Source organism: Podarcis gaigeae (genome assembly GCF_964106915.1).
Source record: "Podarcis gaigeae genome assembly, chromosome: 2".
NCBI lineage: Eukaryota > Metazoa > Chordata > Lepidosauria > Squamata > Lacertidae > Podarcis > Podarcis gaigeae.
This window is the reverse complement of record NC_139679.1, coordinates 37,166,292-37,179,735: the sequence shown is the minus strand read 5'-3', so window position 1 is coordinate 37,179,735 and position 13,444 is coordinate 37,166,292. Positions and strand designations below refer to the sequence as shown.

Below are 13,444 nucleotides of genomic sequence, written 5' to 3'. Positions count from 1 at the left end.
CTCCTTATGACTTATTGGGAATTAATTCTTTCTAGCTTGGACCACGAGTCAGCACCACCTAGAGGCTGCATGTGGCGGTGATACGTACCAGAAACATAAATAAAGAGCGTTACCTGCCTGTAACAGCTATTAGTGAAGAAGCAGCTCCGTGCAGCCACATGATGCCAAGCCTCGGTTACTTGGGCACTGTTTGCATAGAGTTTCTGGAAGATTCTGAAAGAATGTCTGCTGGGCAGGATGCTTCTCTTTCCTCATCTCATCCTCACAACTGGGTGTGATATAAAAGGGAGGCTGAATAATGAGATACAACCACCTGGATAGATTTTGAAACCATGAGCTTTAATATCAGAGTAGGGCAATGAGCAGAATGATAACCAAAGTGTATCAGGGAAGGGGGAACGATCGCAAGGACAACTGAAATTTTCAGTCCAAACCTTAAACTTGTATCGCCGTGGGGCTTGCCTCTGAATAAATGTGCTTCAGGTTGTCCCAAAAGATTAGTCTGACTAATCTTCCTGTGGGATTTTGAGACATGGTGGTAGTAGAAGCAGTAGGAGCACAGATTTCCTGTGGCACAGTACCCAAATTGGGAGTTGTGAGCTACATTCAGATGATCCTCTCTGTGTGCTTGTGGTTGAAGATGGGAGATGTCACATCCAGCACATAAAATATTCATATTGATTTTAATTTTGTTGTTGTGTCTTTTATTTATTAGATTGTGTTTTATTGTATTGCAGTTTGAATTCTGTGGAATTAAAATTGTTGTGCGTTAAAAGAAACGAAGAAATAAAATACCATTAAAAATCATGCTGCATCTAACACAGTGCATTACAATAGCGGCAAAAGCCAGGAAAAAATAATTAAGCCAAGATCCTCAGCAGTTTTCAAGTGGTCCGTAGTGGTTCCTTCAAAAGATCAAACCCAAAACATATGAAAAGCCTTGGTTTTGCAAAATTTTTATTTCTTGTGCCCTCTTCACTTCACTGGCAAGACCAAACTGTGCTGCTAATGAAATACAAGTGTTTCAGCAATGAATACACACATTTATGTCTTCACCAATTTTAAAGTGTGGTACAGAAAACTTTGTGATTGGAGCTGTACGTAAAGTGTAGAGGTGGGGGTTTAAACATTTTAAATTCTATCAAATACTACTACGGTTGAGGAACAGCTTTTGCACTTTCTTCAGTTTGGCTATTTTTGCTATGATTAAATGCTCCCAAGTCATGATGTCCTGAGTAATGAAACAAAGCAGCTAATGATAACAGAAAGTTCTTGCTAGTAAATTATTTGAGATTATTACAAGGTTACTTAAGGGTTCAGGGTTTTGGACGCAGTAGGTATAGCACACTGAGCAAGACAATTATCGCTAGCCACAATGTTCTCTGCCGAATGTGGTGATTCATAAATTACTCTGTGATTAAGGCTTACAATGCTCCTTTAAGAAGCAGTAACTGTGTCTCAGCGTTACCAGTGACTGTCTCCTTTTGTGATACTTCTCAGCAGTACTGCTTTAACCACCCCCTCCTTGTGTCAGTTTTCCAAACAAACAGCCTGAAGAAAGCATAATGAGGGTGTGATCCAGTCCTCAAGACGCCATGCAGAGTTGCGCACTCTTCTTCCTGTTCTCTGCAAAAATTAGGGGACTGTGTGCCAGTTATGCTGCCTTGCACAGACAAAAGAAAGTACTTCTTCACATAGCACATAGTTGAAACTGTGGAATTTGTTCCCACAAGAGGTAAGGATGGACACCAACTGAGATGACTTTGAGGATTGGACACATTTGTGGAGTGTAAGCCATGATGACTATCTTCTACCTTCATTGTTGGAAGAGGTTTGAATACCAGTTGCTGGAAACCATGAGATGCTCCTTTTGACATTCTGTCTTCCCTGCACATGGTCGAAATCTCATGTCGTTTACCTTCCACGTTTGCCTCATGGGATCTGGGCCTCCCTTAGAACTTACCACATCCTTAGCATGCTCCCATCTTCTTGTTTGGCAACAACAATCCCCTCCCGCTGCCTCTGTCTGTTTCTCTGCCCGACTTCCTTCTCTACAAAACTAATCAAGTGAGTTGTCACATTGGATCTGTATAGCCTCCATGTCTATTTTTGTGCATACTATGATTATCAACTACTCTCTGTTTTGCCTGCTGCTGATTTCCCACTGGTATAAGTGCATAAAGCAAGTTCTTTGTGGAATGGTATGGCTGCATGAGAGCTTAGGAAACACACTTCAATTAATAGCACGTGTTTACATGTGTGTTTCCACATGTATAGTATGACCAGGAGTATGTGTTAACTTCCATTTTCTGGTTGGGATGGATACAAGGCAGACATGCTTGCAAGCAAGGTGTACCTGGCACACTTACCCAGCACAGACTGGGTAGTGTTGGGGAATGTTCCTTGGGCTGAGCCAGAAGAGGTTATTAGTGGGTTCCTTCCTTCCTTCCTTCCTTCCTTCCTTCCTTCCTTCCTTCCTCCCTCCCTCCCTCCCTCCCTCCCTCCCTCCCTCCCTCCCTTCCTTCCTTCCTTCCTTCCTTCTCTCTCTCTCTCTCTCTCTCTCTCTCTCTCTCTCACACACACACACACACACACACACCTCTCTTCTCTCTGATTACCAGTTTGTTTTATGGGCCCAATTCCAAGTGCTGGTTTTGACCCCAGAAGCCTTATACAGCTTGGGACACCTACATTTAAAGGACTGTTTTCCCCTCCCGCTATAAACCTACATGTACTCTGAGATCGCTCACTGAGGCTCTTCTCTGCATGCCACCTCTAAGAGAAACCTTCTAGCAAGGTGGGGCTGACAAGGAGAGAGAAATGTGGAGGCAGCACCAAACACAGGGAAATGGAACTGGGGCAAATATATATGAAATCCAACCAAATAATACAATATACAACAGTTGCCAGTGAAGACCTGCTGCAAGGGCATAAGAACACACGGTCTCTCTTGATTTTGCATTACTAGGGAAATTGCTTTCTGCCCCTGAATAAGGAGCTCAACAAAAGGCACTGAGCATTTTACAATTTGATTACATTTCTTTCTTTCCAGTTTTTAAAAAGCATAATTTTGGGGACCAGGGCTGTGGGAAGCCCACAAGCTGGACCACAGTTCAGCAGCACTTCTGATTCCCCCAACAGTGGAAGTGGAACATAGTCATGAATGATCATGTCACGGCATTTGTTTTTGACCCAGATTCCCATAGCCAGTGCTACTCTCATTAGAGCAAAAGGAGCCAGATTGCAAGAGGGGAGCATGTGAGGTATTCTCTGGTTTTGGAGGGGCAGCACAGTAGGTCAATCTCCTAAATAGCAGAGGGCTATTCCCCACATGGCTTCTGGTGATCTTTCACGCAGGAAGGAATAAGACAGTGGAGGGAGCTGTTCCTTCTGCAAACCATCAAGGGCAAAAAGGTGGCAGCAGTTTTGTGATGCACCGATTGATACTCCACCCTGCAGTTGTGGCCATTCAAACAGAACTACAAGCTGATTATCTATGCCTCTTTACCTTATGTCCCTACCGTTAAGGAAATGTCACTTCTCCCAACTAGCTGTCTTTTATAAATTATCAAAGGGCTCTTCTAGATTACCTGTTTATTCAGTGCTCAACCTGATTTGCTTGCCCAAAGCTTATGCAGAGGTTAGATTATATCTCATCTTTATTGAGCAATCATTCTAATTTGTTTGTAGGGAGGTTATACAACAACACAATCTTACTGAGCATTCATCCTGATTTGCTTGCATAACACACTTTTCAGTGCACAACTGTCACTTCCCTAAGCACAGAAAGTGCATTTTTAAAGTAAATTTTTAAAACACTAAGGTGATAAGAGTGTTTCACCCACTTTAACTTTGCGAACCTAAATTTTCGGTATGCACTTGAGTCAGTTCCCCAAAATAGCAATTCCCATCTTGATTTAGCCTTACCAAGTACCCCAGCTGTTTACACACTCGCATTTACTCTGCATCCAGTGTATTCCCACAACTTGTCTGGGAAGCAGTGTAAAGTGGTACCTCGGGTTACAGACGCTTCAGGTTACAGACACTTCAGGTTACAGACTCTGCTAACCCAGAAATAGTACCTTGGGTTAAGAACTTTACCTCAGGATGAGAACAGAAATCGCACGCTGGTGGCAGCGGGAGGCCCCATTAGCTAAAGTGGTACCTCAGGTTAAGAACAGTTTCAGGTTAAGAACGGACCTCTGGAACAAATTAAGTTCTTAACCAGAGGTACCACTATACACATGACATAAGCCAGAATCCATATCTATCCTGTTGTTTCTTAATAAATATTGCATTTTGATGTGCGTCCATCCGTCCCCCTTAGCTTCCATCCAAATTAAGAAAAAGAATGACCTTCCTGCATTTTATGCTGGCAACATATACACAGCCATATTTTGGAGAGAGCTGCTGCCCCCTTGAGGAAGATGCCTGCAAGTTGAGGTAGCTAGCTGGGCATTAAGATGTCATGTGAGAATGAAATTGCCTGCAGTGCTGATAAAGAACAGAGCTTAATGGAACTGAAAAAATATGGGGCTGTTGCATCTTTCAACAGGATGTGATCTTGTGCGCATCTGGAAGAAGGCAGATGTTCAAAAGAGGCCATGCCTAAAATCTTTCTAGTCTTGTTTATCATTTGTGGTCCTATAAATAACTTTCTCTCCCATTTTTTATTGGAAGATCAGAAATTACAAGTTACAAGGATTATTTAATTACAGCATCTTACACACAAGGAAAGCAAGAGGAGAGGGCTCTGGTACATGGTGAAATAACACTAGGATATTTTAATGAGAGCATTTGCAGCTATTGTAGCATGCGGGCACAGAGGCTTCTCTGTTCAAAATGCCGAAGGATCTAGATGCGAAGGCAACTGCTGTGAGCTGACAAGCTGAGAGCACAGCAATTCGTGCTGGCTACAAGGGTTATCATTGCTTGTTGCCCTAAAGCTCCAATCAGTGTGGGATGCCTGGCTGCATTAGAACAAGTTATTAAACATGTGGTTTCCTCCTTCAAGGCAGCTGGCAAATCTGGGCAGCTGATCCCATCAGCTTTTTTTAAAAAAAATGATATAGGGTTTATTTTTTTATTTTAAAAACCCTCTAAAACAGATCAGCAGCTACAAGGAGTTGAGATTTTCATGCCACTGTGGAATAAGTAAACACATGAAGGAATAACAGGGATGGAATGAATCTCTCAGATCAGGCAGTTCATGCATGAATGTCACACCTCCCAAAAATATGGAGAAAAGGATGAAAAGGGGCATTTCTTTTAAGCAAGCCATGTGACACAACTTAAGAGGAGAGGCTCTGGAATTATTTTCTGAAAATCCACTCAAGTCTAAACCCTGTAATTGCAAAATCCCCACTCTGTGATTGGAGATTATGCAAATTTAACATTTGTACAAATTCACCTAGTTGACCTGCTTCTAGGGTAAGGGTCTGAAAATTGTTTTAGTCCAGTCCCTTGATCTCAGAGTTCTCTCTGCTTCCATTCAAGACCTATCAACATGTCTTCATATTCCCCCTGCCCTCAGAATCCTTGGAGGACAGAACCATACTTTCAACAAAATTCTAGATTGCAAGCTCTCTCTTACATCAGCTAGATTCTGCATTAAATGCCATATTGTGTTATGTTGATCCCATGGAAGTGAATTAGCAGAGTCTTCTCATAAGAGGTACTGGTAAACAATATTTTCAATGCAACTTCTGAACCTGGATAATTTAATTGCTTGTCAGTAGGAATCAAAGCAGCAAAGACCCCAAAGCCTATAGGTGTGTATTTTTAGCCTATTCTGAAAAATAACTTCCTTTGGAAAGGAGGCAAAGCGGAGACTGTGGTGTCTTTATGATATATGGTTTATTTACACATATATACAACTTGAGCCTACAATGGAGACATTCCCAGTATTGCACTCCAAGAGGGTCTCTTGCTTCTCCCATGGGTTCAGCAGCCTTGGATCTAAAACAGAAATCAGTCATGCTCTCTGTCTACTTTTTACAGCTTGTCACAGTTTTCTTGCCAGCACTAAATACCATCCTAAATACTCTGGCCTTTTGTCTCATGCTAACTACCTCTATCAGCGGGGTGCGCTCCCGCTGCTCGGTCCCAGCGCCTGCCAACCTAGCAGTTCGAAAGCACCTCCGGGTGCAAGTAGATAAATAGGGACCGCTTACCAGCGGGAAGGTAAACGGCGTTTCCGTGTGCGGCTCTGGCTCGCCAGATGCAGCTTTGTCACGCTGGCCACGTGACCCGGATGTGTCTCCGGACAGCGCTGGCCCCTGGCCTCTTAAGTGAGATGGGCGCACAACCCCAGAGTCTGTCAAGACTGGCCCGTACGGGCAGGGGTACCTTTACCTTTACCTTTTAACTACCTCTATACAGGAAGGAGGGGCTCACACCCCTCAGCTGTCCAGCACAGGGTAGCTACTTTGTTAATCGCCCATCTCCCTGCCTCTTTGCTTGCGTAACAACTCAGCCATTCTCAGAATTTGTTTTCCTAACGACTCATACTCTGTGATCACCAGGGTAGCCTGGCTTGTATTTTTAGCATAAGCCCTGAATCCAGTGATTCAGTGCTTGACACAGTTTAACTCCCCAAACCTTGGTTAATTCTAACTTTTATTGGACCCAGGAATTTAGAGTGTCTCAGACCCCACAAACTCATAATTTTTTTTAGGGCTTATCCACACCTCTGCTTGTTCCGTTGCTTAGCGCAGGGAAACCTACAGTTTAATGCCAAATTGGAACAAACAGCAATTGGGTTTTCTTCAGATTGCTGTTTGTTCCAATTTAGCACTAAAGAGTGGGTTTTCCAGAGGAAAGTGCAAAGGCAAAACTGCTCAGATCCATGCCTAGAAAATTGCTCAGACCTGTGTCTTTGGCTATTACCAATGACTGCACTGCACAATATGCACCAGATCACATTAATGACTCAGTCACTTAACCTTAACATTTTGTAAGCTTATCATGCATTTAGGATATATAGAATTTTATTTAGAATATTCATAAATTCCAATATCAGCCACTTGACTCTGCAAAACTGTCATTAGGGCCCCCTTTGGTAGTAGTTTCCTGCCTCTCCCATTCTGTGCTATATTTGGTCCCTTCCCCTGCAATAATCTGTCCCTACACAAGACTTTAGATGCCCCTGTGAGGGGTCAGCATGGGTGATTTCCCAGCTGCCATAACATTTCCTTTTAATGTATTTTTAAAACGAGAGGCAGGACTTCATAAAATTGCTCGACACAACTGTCTTCTTAAAAGGATGTAAAATTAGAGCGTAAAACACATCTCAGTGAAGCAGCGTTTATACCTGGAGTCCAGCAGGTGGCATCATTAAAAGAAACGCAACAGAATAACCAGGCATCTGATCACACTTTCCTGTAACGGAAACTTTTGCCACGGTGCTGTGGCTTTCCCAGCCAAGTGAGATGGTTTCTTGGCACAGGGCAAGTGGGAGTATGGGCAATCCCTTAAACCAGGAGAGCTAGGCATATATCCCTGTTCAGACATTATGGTCACTAGGTGGCCTGGGCAGTGGCGTAGCGTGGGTTGTCAGCACCCGGGGCAAGGCAAGTAATTTGCGCCCCCTAACCCCCAGATGTTGCGCCCGGTGCGGCCGGCCCCCCCTGCACCCCCCACGCTACGCCACTGGGCCTGGGGCCAGGCACTATTGCCTAGCCTATTCTACTTAGCAAGGCTTTTGTGAGGACGAAATGGAAAACACCTACACCACCTAAGATAAATGGTAAGTTCCTACTATGGACTAAAGCTCAAAATGTACATAGAATGCTTTTTCACCCTCAGTAGCATATTAAAGAAAGGATCAGGGGGACCTTCTCTTGACAGGAGCAGATCCAGGACAAGCCATCCATCTTATTGCTTGCAGTCACCTTTCTTATTGGATGTTAAGCAGCTACTAACCAGTTTTAGGCATAATTTCTCTATGGATCTTGGTTTCCCTTTTGTCATGGCATTTGGTACCAAGGTCTTTCTACATTTGGCATCCTGTTCAAAAAAACCAACGATCGTTTCACAAGTCAGATTGAACTTTGTGAATTTCAGACGCTCAGATTTTGCACTTGAAATTTAGCTTTGAGGGATCCTTTAAAACCCTTACATCTCAAGCATTGTTGATGACATTTTCCTTCAAAAAGATCACTTTAAGCTGCCACCTTCAGGGAAATGACAGTACAGTGGTACCTCGGGTTAAGAACTTAATTCGTTCCGGAGGTCCGTTCTTAACCTGAAACTGTTCTTAACCTGAGATACCACTTTAGCTAATGGGGCCTCCCGTTGCCTCTGCGCTGCCACCGTGCCATTTCTGTTCTCATCCTGAAGCAAAATTCTTAACTCGAGATACTATTTCTGGGTTAGCAGAGTCTGTAACCTGAAGAATCTGTAACCCGAGGTACCATTGTACTTAACAGAGCAGGAGGTGCTGAGCCTGTATCTATGGCCCTGCAGCAGTGGGTCCTTCTGAAACTCCGTATTTGAAAGCTAAGATAATATCACTTCATTATGAATATAACAAGAGCATGCTAGATCAGGTCAATGGCCCATCTAGACCCACATCCTATTCTCACAGGGGCTGAAACAGGGAGAAACCAGCAGGCGGGATTAGAGCACAAGTGGCTCCCACCAACTGATATTCAAAAGCGTTGTTGCCTCCAACTGTGGAGGCAAAGCATAGGCATTATGTTTAGTAACCATCAATGACACTCTCTCCCCCAAAGATTTGCCTAACCCTCTTTTAAAGCATCTAAGTTAGTGGCTATCACTGTCGCCTGTGGGAGGCAGTTTCCTGGTTTAACTATACACTTAATTCTTTTCCACCAAAGTAACTTTAATTAGAAGAATTCTGACTTCATAATTTACTTCTGTAGTATTTTCTTCTTCACTCAGCTTATTAATTGGCATCAAGGAGGCTTTTCTACTTTTTTGACTGACTATTCTTTCTCAGTGGTGCCTCAGATCTGATGCCAGTAATTTTTTTGTTCTAGTTTCACCATGTAATCTTATTATGGCTTAAGAGTCATTTTCAGGTCAGAAGAATCAGAACATTAAACAAGTTAAGTCCATACAAGTATTCATAAATACTGGACTTAAAAGAAGCCTCAGTTGTGAGCATTCGGATAACTAAGGGGGTCTGTATCAGTGATCTACTTGTTCAAATGATCTGACAACTTGACGTCCTTTTTCTAAAAACAGGCCACAAAATATGCTTTAAAACAAAATGTAACTGAATTCTCAATGTACTGCATTTCCAGTCAGTAAAGTTTCATAGCCTTCATGCTATGCATTCCTTTTCTAATTTAATAGCCCACATTCTCTTCTCTGTGCTTTTATGAAGCAAGAATTGTCAAATATGCAGTGGCTCTATCTTTGATTTTTGTCACAGATTTAGGCCGCATATTAATGGCATTTGCCTAGCTTTCTTAAGTTGTGACCAGAAATAGCTTTACAAGAGATAAAGAGTTGATTCCCCACAATTTGGATAAAAGGTATGTTCTCATTCTCTTTTGGATTCTTTTGTGGTGTGCTTTTAATTTTTCAGAAATGAATATTTGATGTCTTTAAAAGAAAGAAAGAGAAAAAAAAATGTTTCCTGGCTCTGTTAAAAAGTTTAAAGACATTTAATAATAATGGGCTGTATTATTGTTGTGCTAGCAGGAGCCAGCACAAGTCCTCCCCTGTGTCCCTCAAATTGGTTCTGTGGGGTCGGGAGAACCCCCAGGAGAGCACATGGAAGGAATATAGTTCCATTGGGGAAGTTGAAATGCTTGCACCAATGGATTGAACACCTTAATAAAACACTGAATTCCACCAATAATATGAATAGCAATGTTACGCCTTAGTTCCATTACAGTCTATGCAACATCCCCCCCCCTTGACATATTTTATTTAAATATAGTACTTAAAAGACAGAAAAAGCACCAGACCTTCCTTTGGCCGTCCCACTGCAAATACAACTTGTCAAATGACTATGGTATGCAATTAAAGGAAAGTAAAATGGTTGACCCCTGCTTTATTAATTTAAACTCGTATTTAGGTTTATAAAAAAAAGTTGTATTGCACGAGTATAGAGAGAGTACATTTTCTTATAATTTGAAAAAATAAGAAGAATTCAAACAGTCCATTAGTGTTTTTAGTTATCTAATGACAGATTGCTTTCCTCCTGGAGAGCAACTTTGGTGGAACCATCAAGAGGCAGGCCCTGTCTCACCTCCCTGACTCCTGATCCTTAGAAGGAAGAACTGTTCCTGCTCTCTCTGACATCTTTGCCTTCTGGCACAAACATGAATGTGTTTTAGATTCTTTTGAAATGTTAGCTGTATTTTTTTTGGCTTGAATTATCCTTTGTAAGCCAGCTTGGAGGCCTTTTTTGGCCAAAAAGCAGCATAGAAGTAAACTTCAACAGAACATAACTGTAATATAGCATGGTAGGAAAATGGTACAATGGTTGTTAGATATGTTTCATACAGCTATCTCTAGGTTCCCATTCAGTTAATGCATACACTTTATTTGTTCAGAAACAGGCCCAGTGTCAGCACCTGGAATAGCTGAACTATCCTTAAAAAAAATAAATTGGCCCAGCATTCAACTGCCCCAAGCTAGTGGGTCTAGCTACCATTTACATTTCCCACAATCCTGACATTTATTTATTTATTATGTTTATATATCACGCTTCCTTCAAAATGAGCCCAGGATGGTGAACAGAATGGTAATACAGTATACAACACATAGGGTAGGATAAAGGTGGTGAGAAATTTAAATGTTGGCTACATCCAAGTTCTCAGTATTATTCGATAAAGCTGTTGCCAGGTTAAGCCTGGCCTCATAAAAGCAGAGAGAAAATACAGGAGATACTTTCCACTAGAAATGAAGCTTCCTAAAGCATCTGGCAAGCAATTAATGGACTTGCACAACATGCTACAAAGTAATGGTAACACAAGATATACATACTGGTGAGGCCTTTCCTACAGAAGATACTGGTTATTGACTCTGGATCAAATTCTTGGCTGAGCCAGGACAATTTCCTACCTGCAGGTCTTCGTGGATGCATTTGATGATGAACAGAATACTGTATTACATAGGTTTTCCAACAGCTCTCGCCATTTACCCCTGTTGAGATTTGAAGATGGGATAAAATAGCTAAATAGGATTCCTCTGTGCCTAACACTAAAGTGGATTGCTGTCCTGGCTAGCGAACTCACTGCCCTCAATTCCAACACGCCCAAGAAGAAAGATTAAGGAGACATTATCTGATAACTCTGGGTTATTTTACACACCAAGAAACAGAGTATGCACCGAAAAGATTCCATGGGCTATATTTCAGGACATGTGCAATCAGTAAACAAGTAGCAAGCAGGGAATGAAATGAAATGAATAGTTTGTACTTGATTTCCCAGATGCATCGGACATTTACAACAATAGACATTATAGTATTTGATTTTTAAATGCTTTTTATTTGGGGTTAAGTGGAAATATATCAGGTCTGATATGTAATCACCTTTGCTTGAAACAATGGTAAAACATAAGACTTTAGGATGACCTCTGTCCTGCCTATCACGTAGCAGTCAAACATTGTTCTCACTAAGTGAGATCTTGTTGTCTAATTTTGGGAAGGGGAAAATAAATCTGGTGGCTTTCAAGCCAGTTCCCACTATCCCTGTGCTCTTACATTAGGTTTTTGGGTTTATGGCTGACCCTTTGGGTATTCTTTGTTTGCTAGCTCTTTAAAGTGTTAGATAATGGAATGCTACTTAAGATGTAAATAAATGTTAAGATGTCCCATGTATAAATTATGATTACATGCTGACAAATCTCAGAGACTTATGTTTAAATTGCCATTTGCAAAACAATATTACAAAGATCCCATTATACTAAAACTACACCCATTAATGACCTTATTTGTATTTTTTTGTCTAGAAGGAAGCAGCATCTCAATTAAAGTAGCAGTAATCTTATCTAACTTTTGCCTGTATTGCATTGCCCCTTTATAGAATTACTGATTTAGGGCACATACTCATAATCATATATTATTTAGATTGCATCAAATATGCACTAGGCATTGTACAGAAATAATATACAGGACACACAATACCCTATCTTTGCAATTCAGAATAATGGCCTCTGAACTAAAACTGCCTGGTTTTGTCGAGCAATCATTAATGCCATTTCAAGTTACATCCTATTGCTGGGAATGCAATGAAGGCTGGAGTAGCAGTTTATTATGATGGTTACATTGTGTTGAGACACCCAAGCATGGATTAGTTAAGAGCTGACTAAGGTCAATGTAGTCTCCTTCTGAAAAGAATAGATTAAAAGTTGCTGTTCGGGTCTTTTATTGAACAGCTGTTATGGTGAGGGCCCCTCAGGGCCCTCCTAGTAGTTAAAAACTACAGGAATGTGGGTGGCACTGTGGTCTAAACCACTGAGCCCCTTGGGCTTGCTGATCGGGGAAGGTCAGCAGTTCAAATCCACGTGACACAGTGAGCTCCCATTGCTGTTCAGAGCTTCTGCCAACATAGCTGTTCGAAAGCAAAACAGGGCAAGTAGATAAATAGGTATCGGTGCGCCGGGAAGGTAAACGGCATTTCTATGTGCTCTGGCTTGTGTCACAGTGTTAAGTTGCACCAGAAGTGGTTTAGTCATGCTGTCCACACGATCTGGAAAGCTGTCTGCGGACAAACGCCGGCTCCCTCGGCCTGAAAGCGAGATGAGTGCCGCAACCCCAGTCGCCTTTGAGTGGACTTAATCGTCCAGGGGTCCTTTACCTCTTCACCTACCTAGTTAAAAACCCTGCGATGGTTAAAGCAGAAACAGTGCTAGATTGTTCAACATCAGCCAAACAGCACCATGGAGCTGTAATCCCCACTATGAAGCAGAGTTACTGAAGAGGAAGCAAAAGGAACATCTTCACAGTGATCCAGCTCAGCAATTTTAGACCCTTGGCTTAATGGTTTTGCAGAAAGGAGGAAGTGGGGCTTCTCCTTAGATTGCAGTACATGTGGTTTGCCAGCCCTGCTCATTCTTGTTAACAGGGGCCCTGGACTTCTTCCTCCAAGTATTACTATTATATATTGATTTATACCCCTGACTTTTTCCTCTGATGGGACTCAAGGCGGTTAAACGGTATAGCAGACCCTTCCCTTCTACAGTATACTCTTTGTATATAAGTTGTTAAACGAGCAACTCCCTCTCGCCTCTAGGTTTCTTATTAAGTCATTCCCCCCCTCTCTCCAAGTCTTATAGCGCAATCTGTGCATGTACAGTATACTCTGGCGTAAGTTCCACTGAGTTCAAGTTCCACGTGGGTCTTCTTATTCCCACGTAAGCAAGCGCAGGACTGCAGCCCCAGAGACTGAAGCGTAACCTTTCTCTCCACTCCTCCTCCTCCTCTGTCGCTTTCTGCTCGCGACCTCTCCGGCCCTATTCGACA

The 13,444-nt window shown here is 42.2% G+C and overlaps 1 protein-coding gene and 1 long non-coding RNA gene across 4 annotated transcripts in view; both read right to left on the bottom strand.

Moving 5' to 3' along the window:
• Window positions 1-224, bottom strand: part of SPHK1 (sphingosine kinase 1) — a 44,816-nt gene extending 44,592 nt beyond the window's left edge. Inside the window, exon 1 of one of the 3 annotated variants that reach the window (XM_083725846.1) lies at window positions 114-224. The gene's annotated coding sequence lies outside the window, so the exon portion shown is untranslated. The remainder of the gene's footprint in view (window positions 1-113) is intronic. The other 2 variants (XM_083725847.1, XM_083725848.1) reach the window with 2 other exon arrangements.
• A 5,613-nt stretch (window positions 225-5,837) lies between these two features.
• On the bottom strand, window positions 5,838-13,413 carry LOC310838408. The gene is made up of 4 exons (XR_014560959.1): window positions 13,276-13,413; window positions 11,044-11,124; window positions 7,836-8,007; window positions 5,838-5,958 (listed from the first exon to the last, which is right to left on the bottom strand). It is a non-coding gene; the product is annotated as an uncharacterized lncRNA (long non-coding RNA).
• Window positions 13,414-13,444: the final 31 nt, after the last annotated feature.